A 16,585-nucleotide genomic window follows, 5' to 3' on the forward strand; every position below is an offset into this window, starting at 1 on the left:
AAACTCCCAAAGGGGAAGCAGGACATGCTTCCTGGTGGTTTCACTTGCGTTGAATCTAGTCTCAAGTCTCTGGCATCTTCTGCACCCCAAGACTGTCTGGACCTGTGTCCTGGAGTTGCTGTAGGGGCTGGTGTCATCATCATAGTGAACTACAATGTGGGGAACTCCACTGGACCCAGAAAGGGTCCCCGAAGTGCATCCTTATGGCTGAGCACCTCCAGGGTTTGTAGAAGGAATGAGGAGAAGCAAACTGTGGAGCAAGACCCTGACATGAAGACACAGCTCAAATTTAGCCTCTGATATGGTTTGGCTGTGTCTTTACCAAAATCTCATCTTGAATTGTAGCTCCCACAATTCCCATGTGTTGTGGGAGGGACTCAGTGGGAGGTAGTTGAGTCATGGGGGCGGGTCTTTCCTGTGCTAGTCTCATGGTAGTGAATGAGTCTCAGAGGATCTGGTGGTTTTATAAAGGGGAGTTTCCCTAGACAAGTTCTCTTGTCTGCCACCATGTGAGCCCTGGCTTTCATCTTCTGCCGTGATCGCAAGACCTCCCCAGCCACATGAAACCGTGGTTCCACTAAACTTCTTTCTTTTGTTAATTGCCCAGTCTCAGGTATGTCTTTATCAGCAGTGTGAAAATGGACTAATACAACCTCTCTGATTTACCAGTGAACACTGGATGGGACCAGGATTCATGTCAGAGAATGTCCTGTGTATTTGAATCGATGTGGATCCTCTCGTTCTTCTGACCCAGCTTGGTGTTTTAAATTTCTATCCTTGAAATCCTTTTCTTCCCACAAATATTTGCTGTTGCAAAGTTCAGCTTACTAGTGTATAGAGAATAAAACACATGGTGATGATAGCCTAAGCTGTACCATGCAACAGCAATGGAGATGGCTGTCCTCCCTCCCAACAGCTTAATGCAAAGAAACTTCTGCTGTTGTAGAACTCTCTCTCTCTCTCTTTATTTTTTGCCTGATCCTTTGAAGTCAAGAGTTTTATTATCACTATTATGATTCCTCCTCCAGTCATCTGCAATCATAGCTTCAAGAACAAAATTCTTAGCCAACCTCAGAGTCCCTTCATTTGCATATTGCCCATGGTGGCAACAGGGGATTTTTGGTGGTTAGGGTACATATCTGTCTCAAATCCTAGATTCATGATCACAGCACCCCACAGGATGACCCACAGGTTTTTTGTTTGTTTGTTTGTTTGTTTTGAAACAGGATCTTGCTCTGTTGCCCAGGCTGGAGTGCAGTGGCACGTTCACAGCTCACTACAGCCTCGACCTCCCAGGCTCGAGTGATCCTCCCACCTCAGCCCTCCAAGTAGCCGGGACTACAGGTACCTGGCACCATGTTGAGCTAATTTTTGTATTTTTATTAGAGACTGCCTTTTGCCATGTTGCCCAGACTGGTCTCAAACTCCTGGGCTCAAGTGATCCACCAGCCTCAGCCTCCCAAAGTGCTGGGATTCTAGGCATGAGACACCGTGCCCCGCCAGACCCACAGGTTTGATTTAGCTTTTCAAGAGCAGTTTAACAAGAAGTAAGACTCTTTCATTTTGATATTTTGCCATTTCTAGCATCAAGAAGGCTGTGTTCCTTGCAGAAGTGGCATGTCAGCTCTCCATGGGACAAATGGCATCTGGTGAGATGATAGGCAGCTGAGGTTATTGGTGTTATTTGCAAGGGATGGGTGCTGATGATTGCCATTACACTGGGTTTCCCTGATGCTCAGATAACTCTAAAGGAGACATGGGGTGAGGGCCATGAGTAGGGATGTGGGGAAACCCCATGGCTGGGATGCCAAGAGTCCCACCTGGGCTTACGTCCACTTCAGAATGCACCATCTCATGGAAAGCAAGACATCCTCCACCTACACTTAGCATTTTCACTACTACACACTGAGTTTCCCTTATCTGAGATGCCTGGGACCAGAAGCAGTGACAGATTTCAGATTTGTTCAGATTCTGGAATATTTGAATATGCATGAAATGTCTTGGGGATAAGACACAAGTATAAGCATAAAATTAATTTATGCTTTATATACACTTTATACACATAGTTTATTGTATAGCCTTTCATATACAATACTGTTATTTTTATTATTATCACCATTATACTTTTAGAGTCAGGGTCTCGCTGTGTCACTGGAGCTGCAGTGCAGTGGTACAGTCACAGCTCACTCCAGCCTCAATCTCCTGGGCTCAAGTGATCCTCACAACTCAGCCTCCCCAGTAGCTGGGACTACAGGCACGTGTCACCATGCCTGGCTATTTTGTTTTTTTCTAGAAATGGGCTCTTGTTATGTTGCCCAGGCACTCCAAATGTTAAAGATTTTGGAACATTTTGGATTTTGGATTTTCACATGAGGAATGTCCACCTTGTCCTGAGAAAGCCTTCATTTATTGGTAGGAGGGAGGAATCCAGGGAAATCTAAGGAAAGTATTCATGTCAGAGGTGTTTGAACCAGGGCGACTCCATCTTGAATAGGGGCAGGGTAAAATGAGGCCGAGACCTACTGGGCTGCATTCCCAGGAGGTGAGACATTCGAAGTCACAGGATGGGATAGGAGGCTGACACAAGATACAGGTCTTGCTGATAAAACCGCATGTGGTAAAGAAGCCAGCCAAAAGTCACCAAATCCAAGATGGCAACAAAAACAACCTCTGGTCATTCTCACTGCTCATTATACTCTAATTATAACGCATTAGCATACTAAGAGACACTTCCACCAGCACCACGACAATTTACAGATGCTATGGCAACATCTGGAAATTACCCTATATGGTCTAAAAGGGAGAGAAACCCTCAGTTCCGGGAACTGCCCACCCCTTTCCCGGAAAAATAATGAATATTCCACCCCTTGTTTAGCATATAATCAAGAAATGACTATAAGTATCCTTTGTCCAGCAGCCCAAGCTGCTGCTGTGCCTATGGAATAGCTATTCTTTACTTCTTTTCTTTCTTTCTTTCTTTCTTTCTTTCTTTCTTTCTTTCTTTCTTTTTTTTTTTGAGACAGAGTCTTGCTCTGTCACCCAGGCTGTAGTGCAGTGGCGCAATCTCGACTCACTGCAACCTCCGCCTCCTGGGTTTGAGCAATTCTTCTGCCTCAGCCTCCTGAGTACCTGGGATTACAGGCGTGTACCACCATGCCCAGCTAATTTTTGTATTTTTAGTAGAGAGAGAGTTTCATCATGTGGGTCAGGTTGGTTTCGAACTCCTGACCTCTGGTGATGTGCCTGCCTTGGCCTCCGAAAGTGCTGGGATTACAGGCGTGAGCTACTGTGCCTGGCCACTCCTTTACTTTCTTAATAAACTTGCTTTCACTTTACTCTATAGATTCACCCTGAATTCTTTATTGCACGAGGTCCAAGAACCCTTTCTTGGGATCTGGATGGGGACCGCTTTGTGGTAATACTCAGAACAGAAAATGAGTAATTATGGGGATCTCACTTCTTAAACCAAAGCAAGATAAGATGTGTGATTACTAATACCACACTTTCCTCTTAAACTATGTCCCACATCTGTGACAATATCTAAATTCTTAAAATAAGGCCCTAAAGGTTCTCCTCAATTACCTAGGAGTTCCCTGGGAAGTAGATAATTATGAAGTGCTCTAACCAAATAACTTTATAGAGAAGGAGCTTTGCTTATCAGCCATTCTTTTGTTTTTCTTGCTGGAGTCCTGTACTTACATGTACACGCACACATCAGCCCTATGTCAGCTCTGGGGAATGTTGTGTTTGGAATAAGCCAGCGAGTTTGTTGTGTTCCCATCATTTGTCCAGAGATGAGCAGGTGACCCAATCTAATCTATGTCTAAAGATTGAAGAGAGTCAACCTAGGACTGGAGGATGGGGAAACTGGGGGAATAAGGTGCAAGAGATTGTCATGGAAACCAACAAGAGTCCTGGCCTCAGTCCACACCTCTGGTTACTAATGTGGATTTGAATCCACTTCCATCCATGGATATGCAAATGAAAAGTTTCTGAGACAGGCTTCAAGCAATTTAGAAAGTTCATTTTGCCAAGGTTAAGGACGCGCCTGTGACACAGGCTCAGGAGATCCTGAGAATGTGTGCCCTAGGTGGTCGGGCTACAGCTTGGTTTTATACATTTTAGGGAGACATGAGAAATTAACCAATACATATCAGATGTCCATTGGTTCGGTCTAGAACGGCAGGACAACTTGAAGTGAAGTGGGGGCTTCCAGGTCATAGGTAGATTTAAAGATTTTCCGATTGGCAATTGGTAGAAAGAATTATTATCAATAGAAAGCAATGTCTGGGTTACAGTAAGGGGCTGTGGAGACCTAGGTTTTATGATGCAGAGGAAGCCTCCAGATAGCAGGCTTCAGAGAATAAATTGTCAATGTTCCTTATTAGAGTCTGTTCTTTCAGTAATTCCAAAATGGAGGAGGGTATCATGAGGCATGCCCAACTTCCCCTTCATGGCCTGAACACATTTTTCAGATTACGCCTGAAAAATGAAACGCCTTTGCCAAGAGGAAGAGTCCATTCAGATGATGGGGGGTGGGGACTTAGAATTTTATTTTAAGATTTGTAGATACAACCATTCTATCTACGCATACAAAGAGGTATCTATGATACAAGAAGAACTCCCAATGGGCAGAGCATCATTGTGTAGACATTTGACTCTAGAATTCACTCTTCTTTTTGTGGATAAACGGGCTTCTTATACAATCTACTAAGCTTGGAAAGGTTCACCAAGAAATACAATGGGTTCTTCATAACAGGCAAGAGTCAAATGCTAAGTTGATAGCTGTTTTTAATCATACAAAGAGCTGTATTTAAATTGGATAATGGGTGTGTAATAATGCAATCTCTTCTTTATGACTTGACATCACTATGAAATATGATCTCTGGCTAAAGCTCAGGATAATGTGGGAGAGAATTAAGTTGAGAAAACCAGTTTCTATCATAATGGACAACTGAGAAAAGTTTTTGGATTTCCATTACAGCAGATTTTTAAAAGACTCACTTAATGTTTTCTGCAGGATGGCTTAGCATTCCTAAATTCAGTTGAGTACCAGGTTATTATAAGGCTTTTCTGTTTATTTTTGTAACAATCTGTTTTCGGAGAACCTTCTCTGCCACAGACATTTTGCTTGGTGCCAAGAATACAATGATCACATGGATGACACATTCACTCTCTTTATGGAGTTTACAGACACACTGCGAATAACGAAGTAGACAAAGAATTAATGTCAGTAAGAAGACTGACTCCAGAGAAAAGTGCTGATTCCTCAACTACCTAGGAAGAAGCAAATACAGATTCCTTTTGTTTGAAGATGTGTTTATATTTGGAGATATTCAGGAAAACAGGAAGCCCTCAAAACAGTACATTTAAAGTCCACTAACATGGAAAGTCTACCATAAGCCAGTCAATAGCGTTTGTAATCTTCATTATATAATGCGCTGTTCTGCTTTCTTAACTAGACTTTTTTTGCTAAGTAGGATTTGTGTATTAGTCAGAGTTCTCCAGTGGGACAAATCTAATAGGATCTATGTGTATACGAAAGGGAGTTTATGAGTGAGCATTGGCTCACACGATCACAAGGTGAGGCTCCACGATAGGCCATCTGCCAGTTGAGGAAGTAGGAAGCCAGTAGTGGCTCAGTCCAAGTCCCAAAGTCTCAAAAGTAGGGAAGCTGACAGTGCAGCCTTCAGTCTGTGGCCGAAGGCCTGAGACCACCTGGCAAGTCACTGGTGTAAGTCCAAGAGTCCAAAAGCTGAAGAACCTGGAGCCTGATGTCCAAGGGCAGGAAGCGTCCAGCACAGGAGAAAGATGAAGGCCAGAAGACTCAGCAAGTCTGCTCCTTTCAGCTTCTTCTGCTTGCTTCGTTTTAGCCGTGCTGGCAGCTGATTGGATGGTGCCCACCCACACTGAGGGTGGGTCTTCCTCTCCCAGTCCACCGACTCAATGTCAGTCTCCTCTGGCAACACCCTCACAGACGCACCCAGAAACAATACTTTACCAGCTATCTAGGTGTCCTGCAATCCAATCAAGCTGACACCTAATATTCACCATCACAGTTGATAAGCAACCTAGTTTATGATAATCTGCTATAGCTGCCTGAAAAAAAAAAAAAAAGACTAAGAAGTAGGTCTTAGACCATGACTTTGCCCCATATTATCAAAATTAGGACAAACTTTTTTATTATATATCTGGGCCTGACAAAACAATCTCTATTAGACAAAAATTAAATTGTTAGCTATGATGACCAGTGCTAAGAAGAATGAGGGAGTAGGAAGGGGGGAGGCATGATGAGAAATGACTTAATGGGTGCCATGTACATTACTCACATGATGGATACCCTAAAAGCCCTGACTTCACCACTATGCAATCTACGCCTGTAACAAAATTGCACTTGTACCCCATAAATGGACACAAATAACATAACTGAATTTGCTGTTAAATGCTCTTTAAGCATCATTTTCACTCAAGTTAGAAAATGTTTGGTGTCAAGTTGAAATAACTCACAAGGATTTAGTAAAAGTGTGGTAGATCCAGGCTGACATCTCTGCCTTTGGCAAACAGCACCCAAACATCTTGTCTTTCCTAATTTAGAGGCCTCTCCTGTAACCTTGTCGAGTGTAGTCCACTATCAAAGTCAAAGTGAAACAAAACCCTTTGCTGTCTGCCCATGGGAGCTAAAGTGTGGAATTGCAATGAGGTCCAGAGAGAAATGCAAGAAGGTTTGATAGATTAGTGAATCAATGGATGCAAGTAGGCCATTAATCAAAGCCTCAGTTGCAAAAACAACTGCTTGTCTAGCATGATTTCAGCTGCAATAACAAACTGCCAAAGACTGGGTGGCTTATAAACCACAGAAATTCATTTTTCATGGTTCTAGAGGCTAGAAGTCCCAGATCAAGATGCCAGCAGCTCTGGTGTCTGGTGAAGAAACTCTGTCTGGTTTGTCAACAGCTACATTCTCATTGTATCCTCACATGGCAGAAGGCGAGAGGAGAGAAAAGGAGGGAGGGAGGAGAGAGAGAGTGAGGAGAGGGAGGAAGAGAGAGAGACAGAGAGAGAGGAGGAGAGACAGAAAGAAAGAGAGAGATGGGGGAGAGGGAGGAGAGAGAGAAAGTGAGAGAGAGAGAGAGAGAGAGAGAGAGGAAGAGAGAGAGAGAGACAGAGAGAGAAAGAGAGGAAGAGAGAGAAGGAGAGAGAAAGCCCCAGAAAGGGGGAGCCACAAACATTCAATCAACATCACCCACATTTAAGGTATTGGATATTTGAGTGCTGATATTTTGAGAGAATTTTACTTTCATTCAAAATTAGATCTGTCTTCTACACAGAATCCATGTATTCTTTATTTTTATGGATTAAGTCCTGGTTCTTCTAGAGAAATGACAGACTCGGAGAGCAGGAAATGAGCGTGTTTACTTAACAACACTTAAAAGTGATCCCACTCACTCTGAAGGTCAGGCAGAGTACAGTCTTTTTTTAAATTAGTATTATTTTGTATTTTTAATCACAGATCCAGGTTGTGCAACTTTTCAGCCCAGCAGTACTTTTACTTGGCATTAGGAAAAGGTCCTTTGAAGTTTGATGATAATGATTATTATTTTTTTTTAAAAAAAGGATGTCGAGAGGTTGAATGGACTCTCACGTACCACAAATGAGGTTTTTCTTCTTTGCAGAAAAGCCTGTTGCTTGAATGGGTGTCTTTAACTAAACTTAAAAGCAAATGCTATCAACATTTTAGATAAAACCTTTTTAATCATCTTCTAAGCTGAGCTCTGCTTTGCCTTGGATTTGCTGTCATTGTGTGTGATTTGCCGCACTTCACTCTGATAACCTTGAACTATGTTCTCAGTTTATTACGCCAAAATACAGTCAAATTATGCAAAAACTTATTTTGTTAAATGAGTGTGATAATTGCTTAAATCTTAGTCATGTTTTAATGTTGGTATACTCTTCCCTCAGTGAAGTTATGCATTTTTAATATCTAAGTATAGTATTATATATTATTCTACATTTTTGCTACCCACACATTGAGTAACGTAAAGATGACTTCCTACCGCCCCTGTATTTTCTTCTGTGCTTACTTTTTAAAAAACCATTAATTAGAATCTATGTTGCTAGAAAACGTGTTGCAACACAAAAACCGGCCTGTGTTCTCATTTCAGCACATGCATTTTAAAAGAGATGCTTTCTTCTCCATTGGGGAGGAAGATATGGCTGACACTGACTCTATCTTCTCTAATGCCTTTTTTTCACCCCACTTCTCTTATCTCCCTTCTTTTAACTTGAAAGAACAGGAGTTGAGATTTCTCTCAACATATAACATTCCAAAGGAAATAAATTCTTAAATGAAAACTCACCAACCTTCTCATTCTCTATTTCCTTCCAACTTTTTCATAAACACCCAGATGACTTTTTTTGGTATAAAATCGTTTTTCAAGGGAAGCCTGGAAGAGTTGTTGAAAGAATATGCAGTGCTATTTTCTCTGTAGCTCTGACTTAGTTTCTGCAGTACATTTAGGTTAAAAATCATAGAGTTCTAAGGGAGGAAGCTGAGGAAGAGAATGAACTGAAACCTAGGAATTGTAACCATTATGTGAAGTCTGTTTTGAGATGAAAAAAAACTATTAGGTTGGTGCAAAAGTCATTGCAGTTTCAGGCTGGGTGCAGTGGCTCATGCCTGTAATCCTAGCACTTTGGGAGGCTGAGGCTGGCAGATCACTTGAGGTCAGGAGTTCAAGGCCAACATGGTGAATCCCTGTCTCTACTAAAAATACAAAAACTAGCCAGGCATGGTGGCTCACACCTGTAATCTCAGCTACTCAGGTGGTTGAGGCAGGAGAACAGCTTGAACCCAGGAGGCAGAGGCTGCAGTGAGCCGAGATCACACTACTGCACTCCAACCTGGGTGACAGAGTGAGACCGTGTCTCAAAAAACAAACAAACAAAAAACCCTTAATCCTCAGTGCAACAGTGCTTGGGGGTGGGGCTTTTGGGAGATGTTTAAGTCATGAGGGCTTCACCTTTATGAGCAGATTAATAAAATAAATGAGAGGGGGGAGTTTGGTCTCTCTCTTGCTCTTCTCCCTTTCACCATGGGAGACTGCTTCAAGAAGGTCCTTGCAAGATGCCAACACCCTGATCTTTGACTTTCCTGCTTCCAGAACTGAAGGAATAAATTTCTCTTCTTCATAAATTACCCAAGTCTTGAGTATTCTGTTACAGCAGCACAAAACAGACCTAGATACCATGCCCTCCAGTGTGTGTCCATCCACAAAGTTATTTGATGGAATCTTCATAGATCAGTCTTCCTAAATTGCTATTTTGCTCTTCTTTGACTAAAGGATGGAAGTGCAGATGAAATTTGAGAACTAGAAGATACCGTATGGCTATGCTCTCTACCCCTGCACATAGAAATGAAGAAAACACCCTGCTAGTGAAAAGTCATATTTGTTGGCTAATATTATGATTATATCTTGAGATTTCTTAGTGGTGGTGAATGGTGCATTACTCCATGTGAACCGGCCCCACTGAGTTTCTGTGTTCTTCCACATTTTGCTTTTTTTCCTTTTAAAAGTCAGGGTCTCACTCTGTCACCCAGGCTAATGTGCAGTGGTGCAATCATAGCTCACTGGAGCCTGGAACTCCTGGGCTCAAACAATCCTCCCACATCAGGCTCCTGAGTAGCTGGGGCCACAGGTTGACACCATTGTTCCCCGCTAACCTTTTCTTTAATTCTTTGTAGAGATGGAGTTTCACTATGTTGCCCAGGCTGGTCTCAAACTCCTGGGCTCAAGTGATCCTCCTGCCTTGGCTCCCCAAAGTTCTGGGATTACAGACATGAGCCACTGCACCTGGCCTTGTGTTCTCTCACATTTTAGCAACTTTGGCTTAAGGTGTAACAGCAATAATGTTCGAAAAGTAACTTTTATTAAAAATAAGCATTAAGCATCGTAGCATCAATGTATTCTCTTTTAATAACATTGACTTCCTCCTGTTAATTTTTCCTTTATAAAACGTATGTAGGGGATATAAACACATTTGCAAAATCAAACATAATCCTACCAAATACAAAATAATAATGATAATACTAATAGTTATAAATAAGAAATAAATAAAATATATAATTCAAAAATAAAATTCTTCCATAGCCTCATATATTTCGACTCAAAAGTAATCTTGGCTGGGTGCAGTGGCTCACGCCTCTAATGCCAACACTTTGGGAGACTGAGGTGGGAGGATCGCTTGAGCACAGGAGTTTGTGACCAGCCTAGGCAACATAATGAGATCTCATGTCTACAAAACAAAGTTATCTCACATGCCACATGCCCTTCAGAAACTGATATACTATATTGATAATCAACTATAAATTAACAACGTAAGGCAGGTCAGTAATACAAGTTTTCCCCAATTCAATCAAATAATAATCCAAAATCTGAAATTCTGAAAGAACAAAATAGTCTTGGGCACCAAGCCATGATTTACAAAATACTCTTAGATGGCTTGAAAAATCTATGGCTCTTCTGATAATACTAGATTTCTTAGATAGGCCCAGTAGACCGGTAGACTTGTCATGGTTTTATGCATTTTCTCTTTTTTAATTTTAATTTTTAATTTGAGTTCTGGGGTACATGTGGAGGATGTACAGGTTTGTTACACAGGTAAACATGTCGCATGGTGGTTTGCCACACCTATCAACCCATCACCTAGGTATTGAGCCCGGCATGCATTAACTACTTTTCTTGGTGTTCTCCCTCCCCCTGCTCTCCTGATAGGCCCCAGTGTGTGTTGTTCCCCTCCCTGTGTCCATGTGTTCTCATTGTTTCTCTCCCACTTGTAAGTGAGAACAGGTCGTGTTTGATTTTCTGTTCCTGCATTTGTTTGCTGAGGATAATAGCTTCCAGCTCCACCCATGTCACTGCAAAGTATATGATCTCATTCCTTTTCATGGCTGCATAGTATTCCATGGTTTATATGTACCATGTTTTCTTTATCCAGTCTATCATTGATGGGCATTTGGGTTGATTCCATGTCTTTGCTATAGTGAATAGTGTTGTAATGAACATGTGCACACATGTATCTTTGTAATAGAATGATTTATACTCCTTTTGGTATATACCCAGTAAAGAGATTGCTGGATCAAATGGTATTTCTGGTTCCAGATCTTTGAGGAATTGCCATACTGGTTGTGTGCATTTTTTACTGCTACATAACAAATTACAAACTTGGTGACTTGAAACCATCCCCATTTATCATCTCAGAGTGCTATAGGTCAGACATCTGGACATGTCCTGGCTGGGTTCTCTACTCAGGGTCTCCCCAGGTTGAAATCAAGGTGTTATCAGGGTTGCAGTGTCATCTGAAGCTGGGTGCCTTCTCAGCTCCCTGGTTGTTGGCAGAATTGAGTTTCTAGAAGCTGAAGGAGTGTGTCTCCAACATGTTTCTAGCTGTTAGCCAGAGCCATACTCCTCTTATACAGGTGGTTGGCCCCATGGCCCTTTCCGCAACATGACAGTCTTTTTTGTCTGCAAGGTCATCAGGGGAATTTCACTGCTACTTTGGATGTCTGGCTTCACTGTGTCTGACTCTAGACCCAGGTTTAAATGGCTCATGTGATTAGGTCAAGCTCCCTTTCTAAGGGTCCACCTATTTGGAACATTAATGATGTCTGCAGAATCCCATCACAGCAACACCCAGATTTGTGTTTGACCGAACAATGTGTATGCTTACCAGGGCCCAAAGTCTTGGCAGCCATCCTGCAATTCTGCTTCCTACAATTGCCTGTTCACACAATGAAATATTACACAGCAGTCAGGAAAAACGGATGAGAGCCCCAGCAGGCTGGAGACCCAGGGAAGGGTTGATGTTGCAGCTTGAGTCTGAAGGCATTGGAGGCAGCAGTCCCTCTTCTGCAGGGACCTCACTCTTTTCTCCTAAAGCTGACTGGATGACGCCAATCCCTACATGAAGGTCTAGCCATGGATTCAGGAGCTTCAAAGGGCTCAGAACCACTTTCATTGTGGGAGACCATGTAGAGGTTGGACACAATAATTTAAACATCCACAGTCATGTATCATTTTATATCATAAAGACCTGGTCTAAGTATAGCATTTATTGAGCTCGTAATGGGTGACTGTCTCGCCCATCAGTTGGTGTGACCACAGAAAGGTGCTAGAATCCAGGAGTGATGACCTAGAAGGACAATGGCAAACATTACCTTTCTTCTTGGGGCATTTCCAGCAGAAATGCTGTTTATTCACTGCTCTACCTCCCTACCTAGTGCTTATGGACTGATTTGTGTCCCTGCTAAATTTATAAGTTGAAGCCTAAACCCCAGGACCTCATTTAAAGATAGAGTTCAAGATGCTCTGACTAAAATGGCTGCATTTGAACATAGGGTCTTTCAAGAGGTACTTAAGGTAAAATGAGGTCACTAGAGTGGACCCTGATCCAATAGAACTGGTGTCTTATAAGAAGAGGAAATGAAGACACAGACACACACAGGGCCGACCACATGAGGACACAGGGAAAAGATGATGTCCACAAGCCAAGGTGAGAGGTTTCAAGAGCAACCAGCTCTGCCTACACCTTCATCTCGGATTTCCAGCCTTCAGAACCATAAAAAGACAGATTTCTGATTTTTAAGCCACCAAGTCTGTGAAACTTTGAGACAACTTTAGCAGACGAATGTACTACCCTCACTAGCAAAAGACAAGTCTAAGTTCTTGGCCAAGTATGGTGTTGTGGTTGAGTCCTCCGGGACTCATGAGATGGTGTAGCCTCATAAATGGGACTAGTGTCTTTATAAAAGGGACCCCAGAGAGCTCCCTCACCCCTTCCACCATGTGAGGTCACAGCGAGAAGGCATCATCTCTGAACCAGGAAGTGGGTCCCCACCAGACACTGAATCTGCCACGCCTTGATCTTGGACTTCCCAGCTTCCATAACTGTAAGCAATAAGTTTCTGTTTATAAGCAACTCAGTTTATGATAACCTGCTACAGTAGCTGAAAAAACTAAGAAGCAGGTCTTAAACCATGACTGCCTTACATTATCAAAATTAGAACAAAGGTTTCTTATTGTATACCTGGAACTAACAAAACAATCTCCATTAAACAAAATTAAATTGTTAGCTTTGATGACCAGTGCCGAGAAGGATGAGGGAGTGGGAAGACAGGATTCATGAGAAACAACTTAATGGGTGCGATGTGCATTACTCACATGATGGATACCCTAAAAGCCCTGACTTCATCACTATGCAATCTATGCCTGTAACAAAATTGCACTTGTACACCATAAATGGACACAAATGACATAATTGAATTTGCTTTTAAATGCTCTTTAAGCATTATTTTTAATGTTGTTTCACTCAAGTTAGAAAATGTTTGGTGTCAGGTTGAAATAACTCACAAGGATGTAGTAAATGCGTGGTAGATCCAGGCTGGTATCTCTGCTCTGTATTTTGTTAGCGATATGTCTTTATGAAAGCCATTTCTTTTTTTTTTTAAATTTATTTATTATTATTATACTTTAAGTTGTAGGGTACATGTGCATAACGTGCAGGTTTGTTACATATGTATACTTGTGCCATGTTGCTGTGCTGCACCCATCAACTCGTCATTTACATCAGGTATAACTCCCAATGCAATCCCTCCCCCCTCCCCCCTCCCCATGATAGGCCCCGGTGTGTGATGTTCCCCTTCCTGAGTCCGAGTGATCTCATTGTTCAGTTCCCACCTATGAGTGAGAACATGTGGTGTTTGGTTTTCTGTTCTTGTGATAGTTTGCTAAGAATGATGGATTCCAGCTGCATCCAAGTCCCTACAAAGGACTCAAACTCATCCTTTTTGATGGCTGCATAGTATTCCATGGTGTATATGTGCCACATTTTCTTAATCCAATCTGTCACTGATGGACATTTGGGTTGATTCCAAGTCTTTGCTATTGTGAATAGTGCTGCAATAAACATACGTGTGCATGTGTCTTTATAGCAGCATAATTTATAATCCTTTGGGTATATACCCAGTAATGGGATGGCTGGGTCATATGGTACATCTAGTTCTAGATCCTTGAGGAATCGCCATACTGTTTTCCATAATGGTTGAACTAGTTTACAATCCCACCAACAGTGTAAAAGTGTTCCTATTTCTCCACATCCTCTCCAGCACCTGTTGTTTCCTGACTTTTTAATGATTGCCATTCTAACTGGTGTGAGATGGTATCTCATTGTGGTTTTGATTTGCATTTCTCTGATGGCCAGTGATGATGAGCATTTTTTCATGTGTCTGTTGGCTGTATGAATGTCTTCTTTTGAGAAATGTCTGTTCATATCCTTTGCCCACTTTTTGATGGGGTTGTTTGTTTTTTTCTTGTAAATTTGTTTGAGTTCTTTGTAGGTTCTGGATATTAGCCCTTTGTCAGATGAGTAGATTGCAAAAATTTTCTCCCATTCTGTAGGTTGCCTGTTCACTCTGATGGTAGTGTCTTTTGCTGTGCAGAAGCTCTTTAGTTTAATGAGATCCCATTTGTCAATTTTGGCTTTTGCTGCCGTTGCTTTTGGTGTTTTAGACATGAAGTCTTTGCCCATGCCTATGTCCTGAATGGTACTACCTAGGTTTTCCTCTAGGATTTTTATGGTATTAGGTCTAATATTTAAGTCTCTAATCCATCTTGAATTAATTTTCATATAAGGAGTAAGGAAAGGATCCAGTTTCAGCTTTCTACTTATGGCTAGCCAATTTTCCCAGCACCATTTATTAAATAGGGAATCCTTTCCCCATTTCTTGTTTCTCTCAGGTTTGTCAAAGATCAAATGGCTGTAGATGTGTGGTATTATTTCTGAGGACTCTGTTCTGTTCCATTGGTCTATATCTCTGTTTTGGTACCAGTACCATGCTGTTTTGGTTACTGTAGCCTTGTAGTATAGTTTGAAGTCAGGTAGCGTGATGCCTCCAGCTTTGTTCTTTTTACTTAGGATTGTCTTGGAGATGCGGGCTCTTTTTGGGTTCCATATGAACTTTAAAGCAGTTTTTTCCAATTCTGTGAAGAAACTCATTGGTAGCTTGATGGGGATGGCATTGAATCTATAAATTACCTTGGGCAATATGGCCATTTTCACGATATTGATTCTTCCTATCCATGAGCATGGTATGTTCTCCCATTTGTTTGTGTCCTCTTTTATTTCACTGAGCAGTGGTTTGTAGTTCTCCTTGAAGAGGTCCTTTACATCCCTTGTAAGTTGGATTCCTAGGTATTTGATTCTCTTTGAAGCAATTGTGAATGGAAGTTCATTCCTGATTTGGCTCTCTGTTTGTCTGTTACTGGTGTATAAGAATGCTTGTGATTTTTGCACATTAATTTTGTATCCTGAGACTTTGCTGAAGTTGCTTATCAGCTTAAGGAGATTTTGGGCTGAGACAATGGGGTTTTCTAAATATACAATCATGTCATCTGCAAACAGGGACAATTTGACTTCTTCTTTTCCTAACTGAATACCCTTGATTTCTTTCTCTTGCCTGATTGCCCTAGCCAGAACTTCCAACACTATGTTGAATAGGAGTGGTGAGAGAGGGCATCCCTGTCTTGTGCCAGTTTTCAAAGGGAATTTTTCCAGTTTTTGCCCATTCAGTATGATATTGGCTGTGGGTTTGTCATAAATAGCTCTTATTATTTTGAGGTACGTTCCATCAATACCGAATTTATTGAGTGTTTTTAGCATGAAGGGCTGTTGAATTTTGTCAAAAGCCTTTTCTGCATCAATTGAGATAATCATGTGGTTCTTGTCTTTGGTTCTGTTTATATGCTGGATTATGTTTATTGATTTGCATATGTTGAACCAGCCTTGCATCCCAGGGATGAAGCCCACTTGATCATGGTGGATAAGCTTTTTGATGTGTTGCTGAATCCGGTTTGCCAGTATTTTATTGAGGATTTTTGCATCGATGTTCATCAGGGATATTGGTCTAAAATTCTCTTTTTTTGTTGTGTCTCTGCCAGGCTTTGGTATCAGGATGATGTTGGCCTCATAAAATGAGTTAGGGAGGATTCCCTCTTTTTCTATTGATTGGAATAGTTTCAGAAGGAATGGTACCAACTCCTCCTGTACCTCTGGTAGAATTCAGCTGTGAATCCATCTGGTCCTGGACTTTTTTTGGTTGGTAGGCTATTAATTGTTGCCTCAATTTCAGAGCCTGCTATTGGTCTATTCAGGGATTCAACTTCTTCCTGGTTTAGTCTTGGAAGAGTGTAAGTGTCCAGGAAATTATCCATTTCTTCTAGATTTTCCAGTTTATTTGCGTAGAGGTGTTTATAGTATTCTCTGATGGTAGTTTGTATTTCTGTGGGGTCGGTGGTGATATCCCCTTTATCATTTTTAATTGCGTCGATTTGATTCTTCTCTCTTTTCTTCTTTATTAGTCTTGCTAGTGGTCTGTCAATTTTGTTGATCTTTTCAAAAAACCAACTCCTGGATTCATTGATTTTTTTGGAGAGTTTTTTGTTTCTCTATCTCCTTCAGTTCTGCTCTGATCTTAGTTATTTCTTGCCTTCTGCTAGCTTTCGAATGTGTTTGCTCTTGCTTCTCTAGTTCT

The sequence above is a fragment of the Macaca fascicularis genome, chromosome X, assembly GCF_037993035.2.
Source record: "Macaca fascicularis isolate 582-1 chromosome X, T2T-MFA8v1.1".
In the NCBI taxonomy this organism is placed as follows: Eukaryota; Metazoa; Chordata; class Mammalia; order Primates; family Cercopithecidae; genus Macaca; species Macaca fascicularis.